Below are 13,924 nucleotides of genomic sequence, written 5' to 3'. Positions count from 1 at the left end.
ATAGCACTGCATTAATGAACAATGTTTTATTGGTTTCAATGTTTTGGGGTTTTTTTTTAAGATTTATTTATTTGAGAGAGAGAGAAAGAGAGAGCACACATGCATATGTACGAGCAGGGGGAGGGGCAAAGAGAGAGGGAGAGAATCTCAAGCTGACTCCCTCCTGAGTCCAGAGCCCGACCTCAGGACCCTGATGTCATGACCTGAGATAAAAATCAAGAGTCCCACGCTTAACAAGCTGAGATACCCAGGCACCCTGCTATTCTTGTTTTTATATTAAAGTGAAGGAATAGCATGCAGACAAAATGTGTTGTAAAAATGAGTAGAGATTTCTTTCTCACTACCCCCAAAAATATGTAAACCAAAAAGAAGACATGAGAAACAGCAATTCTTTAATCAGAAACAGAGACTAGTATAATGGCAGTCCTTCTTTATCAAACATTTACAGGTTTTACAACTACTTTGTCCTGAACACATTGTGATTTTTTTATCATAAAAATGTTTAGAGGAGTTCAAATTGGATAAATACTAAGAAATAATGTCTAGATTATAATACAAACACATCAAGCTTCTATTATGTAGTTTTCTGCTTGCTTTAGAATTGAATTGAATGATATGAAAAATCACATAATTAGATTTTTATATTTGATACTGAACAAATAAGAGAATAGCTGCTTTTTTATAGATATATACCAGGCAGCAATGAAGTCAAGAGCAACCTTCTCCATTCAAGGGAAGAACCTGTGATTACAAGTCACTTGAATCTCACCAATGTCACTATCTCTAATATTGACAATAAAGTAAACCCTCAGTACTAGTAGAATGCACACCAACATTCCCAAATTAAGGTTGATACAGAGGTTAGAAAGACGGCAATATCCCATGTCATCCTTGGTAAAAGTAGAAACCAAGCCACCTTTCTTTCTATACATACACAGTATCAGGTTTTTTTACTAACTTAAAAAATGCTCAACATTTAATAATCATTAAAATAGTTTCTTTCATTCTCAGTGTAATTAAAGATTTGGGGAAAAATTTCATCATTCCAACTGGTGGAAAAGAATAAAATATATTTGACAAGATGAATATGCTCACTCTTTGCCTTGTCCTTCCTATGTACCCAACTCAAAATTAGTAAAGGAGGTAAAATATATATAGTTATAGTTATGTTTTAACCTTGTAAAATTGATAAGGAACATAATGAAGATGACAGTAACCTGGACCTAATGTGTAAATATCACTACAATAACAAAATTATGAAATACATTCAGATAATACAGCAAAAACTAAGAGAAGAGATAGGAAATCTTTGCTTTATTCTGATAACCTAAAAAGAATGGTAAAGGGCAAATGGAAAAGCAGCTATTACTATGACAGTACAAAATTTCAACAGTATCTCCAAAACTCCAAAAAGAGTTTAATTTACTGCCTTACAGCTGAAAACCAGACAGAAGACAGCTATTTTAAATATTTAAGATCACAAATTTTCAAAAAAATGAAGCTAAAAATATCTTTAAAGCTATTAAGATATATGACAATTGTACTTTAACAATACATTTATACTATTCATAAGACAATATGTAACACTAAAATCCCAGATCATGATTTCCTGGAAATACTTCTGAGAAAATCTATCAAGAAGAATTTCTGAGGCCCTAGTAATAAAATAATTATCCTCATAGAATGTTGGTTAAACAAAATAAGTAAGTGACCTCATGTACTTACTATAGACATTCGTACTGATAAAACCAAATGTGGCACCATGTCATTTAATAGTGTTTTTGATAATGCTCAAAAGTTATTTTCCTCCAACTCTGGGTTCCACAGGAAAATAGAAGGCTGGTTGAGTACTTAAGACTTTCACCAAGGACCCCTCTTTTGATGAGTTCCCCCATTTTTCTTTTAAGTTTCATCTGGTCAATTCCAGGACACAAATAAGGATTAGTCATAGAGATAGACAGAGATCCTGGTCCCCATCTTCAGGCATATGAATGTCTAATGTCTAACCTTTCAAAACACAAGTTTTGGAAGACAAACTTGAGATTGAGCCTTCAAAATCTTTCACAAATGACTTTATCTATATCTTTATTTATGACTATTTTAACTATTTAAAGCTTTCCTGAAGTATACTGATATTTCATCTTTCTCTTACACAGCCCCAAATATGAAATGACCTACCATGTACATAAAAATATCTCAAAAATTAGAAAGAAGAAAGTGAATAATTCCTTAACTAAGTTAAAATTTATCTCTGATTCTTTTAGTATCTTTTTTGCAGGGTGCTCTAAGGGGGATCCTGTGGTAATGGAATACTTCTATACCTTGATTGTGGTGGTAAACTGCATGAATCTACACTTGAGATGAAATCACATAAAATTTTGCATACATCTTATACCAAAGTCTACTTCCCAGTTTTAATACTGTATTATAGTCATGTAAGACATTACCAATGGGGGAAACCATAAAGAGAACACAGGACCTTTCTGTTCCATCTTTCCATGTTCCTATATATCTACAGTTTCAAAATAAAAAGGAAAAAAAGAGGGAGGGAGGCATATCAGAATCATAATATCTCAATACCAGGAGTATAGGAGAAGAATAGAAGAGGAAAGAGGAACATTATTCCCACAAATCTAAGATATCAGTGTGGGCAAATACCAGAAAAGCAAGTAAACCAAAGCAGGTAGATAATGGCAAATAATCTGAATATTTGATAGTATATAATAAGCTTAATGGGACTAAACATGATGTGAACATGACAATCAAACTACCTATCTGTATGTCAACCTATATCATTTCCTGGGGTCTGCAAATATATTTGAGAGACCTATATAGGCAAGAAATTATTTCAATGTCTGAATTTTATTTTAAAAATCATGTATTTTACACTGATGTCATATTCACATTCATTTATGTTTTCAAACATTTAATTTACCAGTTAAATTACTTAACTACTATGAAAATTAATAAAGGGAAACTTCATTTAAAATGGAGTGAGGGAGCCCTGAAGGGAGAGCTCTCATGCACAAACTTGCCATCAAAGCTTACTTCGCATTCCTGGGCAGAAAGGTCACTTTACAACCCCAGAAAGAAGAAGGAAGATTTCTTCCTTGCCCAGCAACAGCCTAGCCAATGACAAACTGCCACAGCTCAGCCAATGAGAAACCTGAACTCTCAGTCTCACCACCCTGAACTCTCACTTTCCCGCAAAAGATTTTTGTTCAAAGCAGCCCCTCCTAACTTCCTCCATTTTCTCTATAACAGTTTCTCTACCTATGTCCTCCAGACTTGTCTATGGTTTGCCATCGCTTATGTGTCCCAAATTGCTATTCGCAAATAAATTCATTTGCTGGTAAAATAAGTGGCCATTTATTTTTAAGATTTTAAGATTAACACTTTTTCCCAAAAATTTTTTAGTAAGTCTGATATTCATAGAAGATGGCCATGTTTATCTGTGGCTTGAAACCCTCCAACACAACTCAGAGTACCACAACTAGAGAATCATCATTTTACTTTCCAGTTACAAGGTGGTGATTTACAAATCATTTTGGCGGGCCAATTCTGAAATAGCCACTAGACCCTGTTGACTAAATTATCTTCAGGAAAATTCTTAGAAGAGGAATAACTGCTAGCAATCTATCATTTCAGTTATGACTTCCTAAAAACAGGCTTATCCTAGGAACCATGTACCTCCTGTAAACAGAGCTTCCCCAGGGAAACATCATTCACACACTGGCTCATTTCAACAAGAAGCAGTAAAACCTTGAAGCATTTTCACAAACATACATATATAAGAATAGCCTTCCTGCATAATTAGCTTAAAAATACCTAGTTCTTATTTTTAAAGTTTTCTGGGAATGTAGCAAAATTAAATCTAGGAAAAGGGTCCAAGACTGTGAGCCTCCTTTAGTCATTCCCAATCAGATTCACATCACTTGAGAAGGCTGGATAAAGGAACCTTTTATCACCTAAATGTAATTAAAAATCTCAAGCTGACTTCTACAACCAGCATTTCGAAAAAAGTATTACAGTGCACCAGAAGGTATTTATTTTGGTTCTGAAGAGTTCTGAAGCCTAGCAGGAAATATGTTTCAGGTTTAGTAAAAAAAAAAAAAAAAAAAAAAAAAAAACCCTGATGTCCCCTCTGGGAGCTAAGCTATAAGTGCTTCTTAAAACCAGGAGATGCCCAAAAAGTTGTCAAATCACTGAGTAATGTGTTAAATTGACAATTAAAACAAAGCAAATTAAGACAAAAAAAAAACACTACTACTTACAGAGTATGATTTGTTTAAAAGTGTTTCTACTTTGTGTGTTTTCTCCAGTTTCTAAGTGTAAAAAGATAAACAAATTCAAAGTTACATTTAAGAATGATTTGAGGTTATTTTATCACCAATGATAATTGGACTCAATGCACAAGAATAAGACAGCACAACTCATGCAGTTACAAATTTACCACTAAATAAGGCTGGACCAATGTTATAAATAAAGTCCTAAAACTGAAGAAGTTAATGAATAATTTTATATGCCAAGGTTGTAAAAAAGCAAAAAGCCATCCCTAATATAGAAAACATTCATAAGTGGTATTATACACAATGGAAAAAGTCAAAAGTATAGAATTTTCATTATCTGTTTTTAAAGGATTCATGCTCTTCTAAAGTTTTTTATGACTAAACATCTAAAAATAAAATATCTGTAATATATCCTAAACAAACCATACTTTGGTAATTAATATTGAAGCATAAATTCCCATTATGCTTAAAACTTAACTTTTTTTAAACATTGAAACCACACAAACAAGTATGAAAAATCATGCTGAGCTCAAAATACTAGGTTTCTCTGCAAGACAAATCACCTTTCTTATCTGAACCGCTAGATCAAAATGTCAAAACAATTAAATTACAATTTTGTCTGACATCAATATACTATGCAATAGTGCAAAACAGACAAGCCTGATTTCAAGCATACCGTTTGCTTTTAAATGGCAAACAAATTGAGCAATGAATCAAATTTTGCAAAAGAAAACATGACACAATATGCCAGATCACAGAGGTCGAGGAATTCATCAAGACTCACTTTCTATGAAACTGTATGTTTTTGGCTCGGGGAAAAATTATCTATTCCTTCATACAAATACAAAACTAGACAAACATAAGGACAGATATTTAACTGCCTATACACCAAATATGACTATAAATCACATACTTTTTAAAAATTACATTGATTTTATAGCTATATATGACTGCTTATATTTCTGTGTATACATATCTGTATATGTTTATGTAGTAAGGAAAAAGGAGAGCTTAAATTTTATCTTAACAAACCTTGTTCTTCCATGTTGCTATCTTATCTATTTCTTTGAATGTACCATGTAAAAAAATTATATAATCATATTTTTGAGCTATAAGAAGCACTAAAATGATCCTGAGCTACCTCTTCATTTTTGTTAAAAAAAAAAAAAAAAATGAAGGCAAAAGAAGACACGGGCACAAAAACTATCTGGGAACAGAACCGGGGCTAGAACTCTGGGCCCCTAACTTCTATTTTTTGCACCAAGCAATCATGTCATTTACTAAAGGTAGGAACTCCTAAAAACTGATAAATACTGTCAAAAGAAACAATAATAGGCTCCTATTGTTATATTTTACATTTACTTAATTTTTAAACTAAAGTATTCTTTCAAAAATAAGGCCTCACGAGAAAATGATGACATACTAGAATTTTCTATGCAGGTATTTTTAAGATTTCATACCTCTTCAACTGTAATACAAATTCAGGATTAGTCAGAATCTTACAGGCTTTACACATATAATCACAACACAGGACTTTACTGCAAAGCATTGACTTATGAATTTTCATACTGTCATTGGCTAAAATTATTTTCATACATATTGTTCCTATGTATCTAAAAAGAATGTAGCATTATAGTTATGGATATGGATGCTGTAACATGACTGCCTCGACCACTACTTACTACTATATAACCATGGGCAAGTTACTTACCCATTTGTGGCTTAGTTTCATTTTTGAAATTAAGACATACCTGATAGGGTTTTGGTGAAAGTTAAATGTGCTAGTACATACAAACCAAAACAACAGTGCTAGCTCTTAGCAAATGCTCGGAAAATATTAGCTATTATTGCTAATTTTTGGTACACTAATGATTAACTAACACATTGCAGCTAAAGGAATGTCAGAGATCACATAGAATAGGGTTTGGCAAACATTTTGTAAAAAATCAGAGAGTAAATATTTGAGCCTTCTCCAGCCACAGCATCTCTGTCTCAACTACTCAACACTATAGTCTATGACAAATGCAGACACCGATAATAAACTGATAGATGTAGTTCTGCTCCAAAAAACCTTACTTAGAAAAACAGGTGGAAGGCTGGATTTGGCCTGAGGGCTATAGTTTGCAGTCCCCTGATAGAGAGCAACACCACACTCTACCAAAAAAATGAAGAATAGAGAGATCAAATGAGTAATAGAAATTTACCCAGCAAGCAATTGGCAGGTACAGAACTAGAACCAACTACAATGCAGTTCAGTTGTCCCTTTACCTACCATATAAGAGAGGCTCGACAAAGTCTTCATATTCTGATCTACAAAGAGAAACAATCTCTGCATTTTCTACTCTCCCACAACATACAAGATCAGCAGAAAACTGAGAGATTTTACAGGGTGATGAATACATTGGGATTCATTATACTATTCTACTTTTGAGTGTCTGATAATTTACATAAATTTTTTTTTAAATCTCTCAAGGTACTTATCAATTTTCTCAGAATATTTGTGTACATTCTTTTGGGTTTTTTTTTCTACTAGATATGGTAATTTGAAGGCAGGGATTATGTCATTTGCATCTTGGTATCACCATCTCCTGCCAAGGCCTCAGACAGAACCTTATTTTATAATTAGAATTAAATAAACAAATGGTCCCTAAATAAGTGATGGAAAGTCATCTCAAACAAGTCCTATTTCCAACTCCAACAATTCTCTACATCTTGTCAAACTCCTCAATATCCATCAGCAATGTTGTCAAAATGCTATCTTTCCCCATACCCAATTTGTTGCCAATCCAGTCTCATTATATAATTTTCAAAATCCAATTTTTCTGAAATCTGTTTCTAGCTAAGATCTCTTTCCAGGTCTAATACCACCTATCCATAAGTAGATTCACCACCAGCAACACTGCTCTCCATTAGATCAAACTTGGTACTTAAAAATTAAAGCATCTATTTGATATAACACCCTTAGAACTTTACTGTAGTTATCTAACAGCACTAGAGGTAAAAGTCAATGTTTTTACCTTCCTCATCATAGCTTTTCCCAGATTTCATGGTATGATCTTGCTTACCTTATTTCTTCCTTCACCTGTAGCTCACTTTTATTCTATAATTTCAGCTTTCTTTCTGAATCTTCTCCCAAGCAGAACCCAAGGCTGAAATTCCCCTTCTTCTTTCCTCAACAAACACATATTTCTTTGCTTCAAGAAATTTTTGAAATCTCAGAGTATATACTCACCAAATATACCACTAACCAAATGGGAGAAAAGATATTTCCCACAAATTTCTAATGTACCACAACTGTCTGCCAATCATCACAATGAGAAAAGAGAAGTGATTCAAAGAGAACATCCACACACATCCCCACCTGAATCTGTGTCCACAGTTTTCTTTCTCTCTTATTACTACCAATTAATAGCCCATCCTAGTAATAGATAACCTCTCCTGTTGCATCCTCTTTAACATGAGAACAATTCCTCTTTCTCCTGCATCATCAATTTCCCCGGTCTATGGGCTCTTTGTCATTAGCAAAACAGCCTACCATTGTTTCACACATCTTTTTTAAAACTCTATCATACAGCCCTCCAACAAATCCTCCATTTTTCTCCCTATCTTTTCAATAAAAATCTTCAAAGTATGTATACCATCACCCTCTCCAATTTTCTCTCCCACTTTTCAAATATTCCAAACAAGCTTTCACCACCCACCACTCCATGGAAAGTGCTACCATCAAGGTCATCAATGATTTCCTTTGCTAAGTCAATTCTCAATCTTCATCTTTAGAACAGTTGGCAGGTCCCCTACTTCTTCAAACACTTCCTTCATTTGACTTCCAGGATCCTACACTCTCCAACTCTTCCTATTACCAAGCATGCAGCTCATTTTTAGAATCTTTTGATGGTTCTTTCTTAGCTCATAATGTGGGAGTGTCCCAAGGCTCAATCTTTGGTCCTCTTCAGTTTTTCTAACCCCACACATTTTTTTTTTAAGAATTCGTCCAATCTTTTCACTTTTAAAATCCATTATATGCTGAAGAATCCCAAATGTACATCATTAGCCTGGCTTTCAGACCACCTGTTTGACATCCCCACTTGGATATTTAAAATGCATCTAACCCTTAATGCGTTCAAAACCAAATTCTTAATCCTTACCATATCTTTCTCCTGCTATCTTCCCATCTCAGTAAATGGAAATCTGTATTTTCCATTGCTTAGGTAATTAAATTTTCCTAAGTTTCTTTTGCTTTCATACTCCATACACAACCTGTCAGCAAATCCTGTAGAGTATACCACCAAAATATATCCAGAATCTTAACTTTTCACCATCTCCACTGTTACCATCCTGATCTAACCTACCATCATCTGTCACATGGATTATTATAAAAGCCTATCTGGCACCCTTGCTTCTACCCTTGCCTTCTTCCTTCAATCTGTTCTCAACACAGTAGCCAGAGTAATGGTGTCAAATAGTTGTCAGTTCTGATGAAAACACTCCAAAGGCTTCCCATCACTTTGAGTAAAATCTAGAGTCATTACAATAGCTTACTAAACCATCAGTACAATCTAGCATCTATTTCATTTAAGACCACATCCTAGGTCCCTACTTCCTCCACTCCACTCCACTCCACCCACATTGGCTTCTTTGCTGATCTTTGAACACACCGGTATGTAGGGCCTCTGCATTTTCTGTTCTGTACACCTAGAAAGCTCTTGCCCCAAATATCACATGGCTAACTCCTTCACTTGCTCTAAGTCTACTGAAAGGTCACCTTCTCTGGAGGCCTTCCCTTACAATCCTATTTTAAACCACTAAACACACACCACACATACACATCCTTTCTCCACGGCACTTATTATAGTACCACCACATATTTTTCTATTTATTAAATATACTGTCTCCCTCCACTAACAGGTATATTCCAAGAAGGCAGTGCTTTATTCCAGTGCCAAAAACAATCCTTGGCACACATCAAGCATTTGATACATTTGGTGACTAAATGAATAAATACTGAGGTCTCTGTGAATCTGTTAATGCTTTTGTAAGTAATTAATAAATTGACCATTTCATCTTTGTTGGTCCTATAATAAAAGTCTATACTACTCTTTGTATGATACCAGGAATACATTAGATCACTCTTGGGAAGGAGTTACTTTCATATTTCCCACAAGTCCTGAAATCAGAAATTACTGCCAATTATAGGGGAGAAAAAGCTCTGAGTAGTTTCAGGTGAAAGTACTGTTGAATGATAGCCTCTTCCTATTAAAAATTCTTAGGAGGGTTTAAAGAAATGGGGAAAATCCTACTCAAACATCAAAGCCCAGTTTAAAACCCAACCCTTTCCTTAATCTTCTTCCCCCCATTCACCCAGAGCTTTGTACCACTACTGCAGTACTAAGTATGGTCCCTTCTCCTGGATATAGAGTCTCTGTAGGACAAGAACTGAATCTTGTTTCTCCCTTCACCTGTCACCCACTACCCATGACTGGCATTCAAAGAGCTGTTACTGGATTGAACTAAATGGAGTGAATGCCACTGGAACCTGTGACATAACTGCTTATGTTTGTCAAGATGTAGTCCATCAACAAGTAGCACCATTATCTTAGTTCCTAACAAACCCAAGTCTTCTGTTCTGCATAGCTAAATGAGGTAGCAGGACATACACGCACAGGTCCAGGATCTATTACTCTGCTCTTGGATACACAAGCAACAGTAAGCATAGGGACGATAATAAAGTAAATGATACTGTATGTGAACTTGTTATTCTAACAGTGAGGAACAAAAGAACACAGACACCAAAAGACATCCTACCCAATAAAGGAGGGAAAATGGTGGAGGGGGGAAGCTTAAAGAACGTGGAAAACGAAGGCGTCAGGGGGCTAGAGGTTGCCGCTACAAAAGAATGAGACCGCAGGGCAAATGTGTACTAAGGCCGACACTAAGGTAGAAGCCAGCGCAGGCGCTAATCATAGGCTGCTCTTTCAACACTTTCTCATAAACTTCCTTGAGAAAGCCATCCTGCGCGTCCTCTGTAGCGGCATTCCACACGCGGGGCGTCACTCTGGGCGAGCCATCCCCAAAACACCGGTCCGCGGTGCCGGTTGTGTTTACCTGCGTCCCGCTAGGGTGCCGCGTCCGGCAGCCCAGCTGGCTTGCGTGCATGTGTGAACGTGTCAGAAAAGGGCACTCGGGAGCTCCTGGGCTCCGCTCTTAGGACAGTCGGCTTCGGGAGGTGGGCGGGAGCCTCGAAAAGAAGAGGGCTCCTTCGGCCTGAGAGTGCCCGGGCTGAGTAGGGGGCGGCCGGAGCCAGGTGCCCCGTGCACCGCCCCTCGAAGTTGCCCCCGCCCCGCCGCCGCCCGAGCGCCCCTCCGCCCGGCTCCCGACGCCGGGTTGGCGTCCCGGGACCCACGCAGGGGTGCGGCCAGCGCCACAGCAGCGCCAGTCTGGGCCGGAGGGAGGGCTGGACGGCTCGGCCGAGACCGCGCCGCCTCAGAGCGCCGAGCTGGTTTTGGCAAAACTTTGAAAACAGAAGGACTCCGATTACCTGAGCGGCGCGGGCGCGGGCGCGGGCGCGGGCTCGTCTGCGGTACGGCTGCCGGGCGCGGGCCGGGTTTTCAGCAGCCGTAAAGCGGGAGGAGAGCGCGCGAGCCGCGGCGCGAGCCCTCGCCCCCGAGCGGCGGCCCCGGCGCCTCCGCCGCGAGCGTCAGCCGCTTGGCAAGGAGCGGGCTGGGCTGAGTCATAATAAAAGACACGTTTGCGGAGAGAAGTGGGAAGAGGGGCGTCGAGGAGCCGTGTTAAATGGCAAGAGGCTCAAAAATAGGAAAGGGATTTTTTTAAGTGGCGAAAACTGAAAAACTTGTCTCATGGTGGGACAGATACGAGCTTTTTTTTTTTCTAATTTACACGTAGTTTACAGGTATTCTTTGTGTCTAATAAAACTTCTTAAAAGATTTTTTTTTTTCTGTAAGTGCATTACCTCTGGAGCCAATAGCTGGGTATAACGCTTCACTTTCAGCTATCGGACCTTATGCAAGTTACTTGAATTACGTGCCTTTGTTTCTTATCTGTCGAACAGGATAATGAAGGTGCCTCCCTCGGGAGAAAATGCTGGGAGGGTACATGGCATAATGCCTGCACTAAACGTTAATAATTATGATTTTAAAATAAAGTGAGGAAAAGTGAAGAAGAGCTTAGATGAACAGCTTTACAAGGAAGAAGATAAAAATAAAGTAAGGACTTTTGCAAGTGCGGTAAATTAGACAAATGTTTCAATGGAAGAAAATAAATTGGAGCCTCCAAAAAATAAACGAAGCCAAGAGATTTAGCTGAGGTAGAAAAAAGAAAAGAAAAAAAAAAGTGGAAAAACTAGGCACAGTGACCAAAAATCTGAAGCTTCATGGGGGAAGGAAGGAGTATGTTTACTTGCTGCTTAGAAAATCATGACAAACTCCCTCTGCTGAGAGAGATTTAAAAAAAAAAATTAAACAGATAAACAACTGTCCAAAAATGAGCCCCAAATGAGGAGCCTTCGCTCCAATGAATGAGATTTGGCAGTTCTGCAAAATGAGGAAATTCTTCCTTGTGCTGCATCTTAGGGGGTTGAGTCATCAAACACATAGCAAAACTTAGTGGGCTGGATTCCTGAAAGGCATGCCAGATGGATGTATTCTGCTTAGTTTTAATAACTGTATGATGTTCCCTCTGTATTGTCAGTTTTGGAAGAAAGGAATCTGAATAAAGATTTAAGAAGTGAACTTGAAAATAAAAGCCAAACTAGTTACCTAATATATGAGTACCCACCCACAATGAGCATACAGTTAAAGATTACAAAGCAAGTAACCATTTCTCCCATTTCATTCTCCCTCCCTCTTGTTTCTGTTTTCACTGTATTTCTTTTTATCTACTTTTATCATATCATTTTTATACAATTGAACTGCCTAGAGGAAAGGTGGTTTTAATTAATACCAAGGCATGGAAGGAATTTTTGCTAGGCCTTTCTAAGTAGGGTCAAAGTTTTTGAAAGAAAGGTCTTTCAGTTGAAGTTTTAATGAGAACAAGGGTAAATTGGCAGATGTGAAATCAGAAGTTGTTCTAGACGAACAAGAAAATAGACTAAAGAGAAAGGGAATGAAATAGAAATCAGAAACAGTTCTATTCCCTAATTACTGTAAGCACCAAAGACTAGAGGAAGCTTTTCTCCGTCAGATAAAGAAAAATGGGTGCCCTGCTTTACCGCCCAGGCTTTCAAATAGAAACGAAAGAAAAGAGAGAGAAGTAAAAAACAAAAACAAAAACAAAAACCTTCTATCAGATTTTTGAAATGATTTCGTAGGAGGTCTCCTACAGGGTAAAAGATTTGGAGGTGCCTCTTTCAGGGAGAAACACCAGCAAAATATTTGAGGGGATTAATTTTTGCTGAATTGCGGAAAACCCTAAGTAAGATAAGAATCCCACTCTCTCTGATTCAGTTTTGCTAGGCTGAGGCAAACAGATTATCATTAAACCTTTATTAATGTAAAATAAAGAGATAAAATCTTAAATGGTGTGAAGCCCATAAACAAAAAGAAACAAAAAAGCAAGACCAAGGCCCGGAAAATAGAGAAAGAGATTAGGAAGCTTTTCTAAGGGGAACCTTTGAACTTTTGGCTGAAATATGAATGCTTGTGACTTGCTTTAGACAGATAGGAGACACAAACTAAAGCTGGGAACCAAAAAGATCTGGTCAGTTCAGATAAAAAAATAAAAGCTTACCTTGCCTGAAATGTTTTGGTCTGAGAAAATAATTACATTCGTTTTAGGTAGAGACAAAAACTCACCACCTGATTTTGTATGCCCATTAATACCTCAGTCACCAGAATCTACTTGAATGCCCTTTTTAGTAGGACTCTTGGCACTTTGTGAACTAAACCTTGGGCTCATGAGCTTTTGAGCATTTTCTGAATTTATCCAAAGGTGGATTTCGACTAAATAAGTGTTTGCTTTTAAAACTCTTAAAACCACCATTAATTAATGCCAATAATGTCAAGCACCGAGAGACCTGCTCTTTAAGGTGTTTTATAGATAGACTATAACAGGTTATAATCATATCAACTGATGACATTACAAGTTCCTTTTACACAGTTGAATTTAACCGTACTGTGCTTATATGATTTTTATTCAAGATTTCATATAAGATTATATTGGAAAGGATTGTTTGGATTGCAAAAGACAATATTGTTCTTTCTTACTTAAAACTTCAGTGTAGTAAAGATTTCATGCCACATTCTAAACACTGTTACGACATTACCTGTTGCTAAATCACTGCATAACAGGGCGCCTGGGTGGCTCAGTTGGTTGAGTGACTGCCTTCGGCTCAGGTCATGATCCTGGAGTTCTGGGATCGGGTCCCGCATCGGGCTCCCTGCTCAGCAGGGAGTCTGCTTCTCCCTCTGACCCTCCCCCTCTCATGCTCTCTCTATCTCATTCTCTCTCTCAAATAAATAAATAAAATCTTTAAAAAATATATAAATAAATAAATAAATCACTGCGTAACAGAAGCAATGGTTAAATAGCCTCAACAAATTTAGTTTTTGTTTGAAAACTAATTTCAGGAATGCCACTAAAGACTATATCAAAGCTGAAGTGAGATTCTCAAGCCAAAATCA

The 13,924-nt window shown here is 37.3% G+C and overlaps 1 protein-coding gene across 2 annotated transcripts in view; it reads right to left on the bottom strand.

Annotated features, from left to right (window-relative positions):
* NAALADL2 (N-acetylated alpha-linked acidic dipeptidase like 2) overlaps positions 1–10,956 on the bottom strand; it is a 1,313,911-nt gene extending 1,302,955 nt beyond the window's left edge. The window contains exon 1 of one of the 2 annotated variants that reach the window (XM_027587309.2): positions 10,825–10,956. The gene's annotated coding sequence lies outside the window, so the exon portion shown is untranslated. Of the gene's footprint in view, positions 1–7,990; positions 8,098–10,824 lie in introns of those variants that run through there. The other variant, XM_027587311.2, reaches the window with a different exon arrangement.
* Between the last annotated feature and the right edge of the window lie 2,968 nt (positions 10,957–13,924).

The sequence above is a fragment of the Zalophus californianus genome, chromosome 1, assembly GCF_009762305.2.
Source record: "Zalophus californianus isolate mZalCal1 chromosome 1, mZalCal1.pri.v2, whole genome shotgun sequence".
Classification (NCBI taxonomy): Eukaryota; Metazoa; Chordata; class Mammalia; order Carnivora; family Otariidae; genus Zalophus; species Zalophus californianus.
This window is presented reverse-complemented; position numbering and strand designations above follow the sequence as displayed.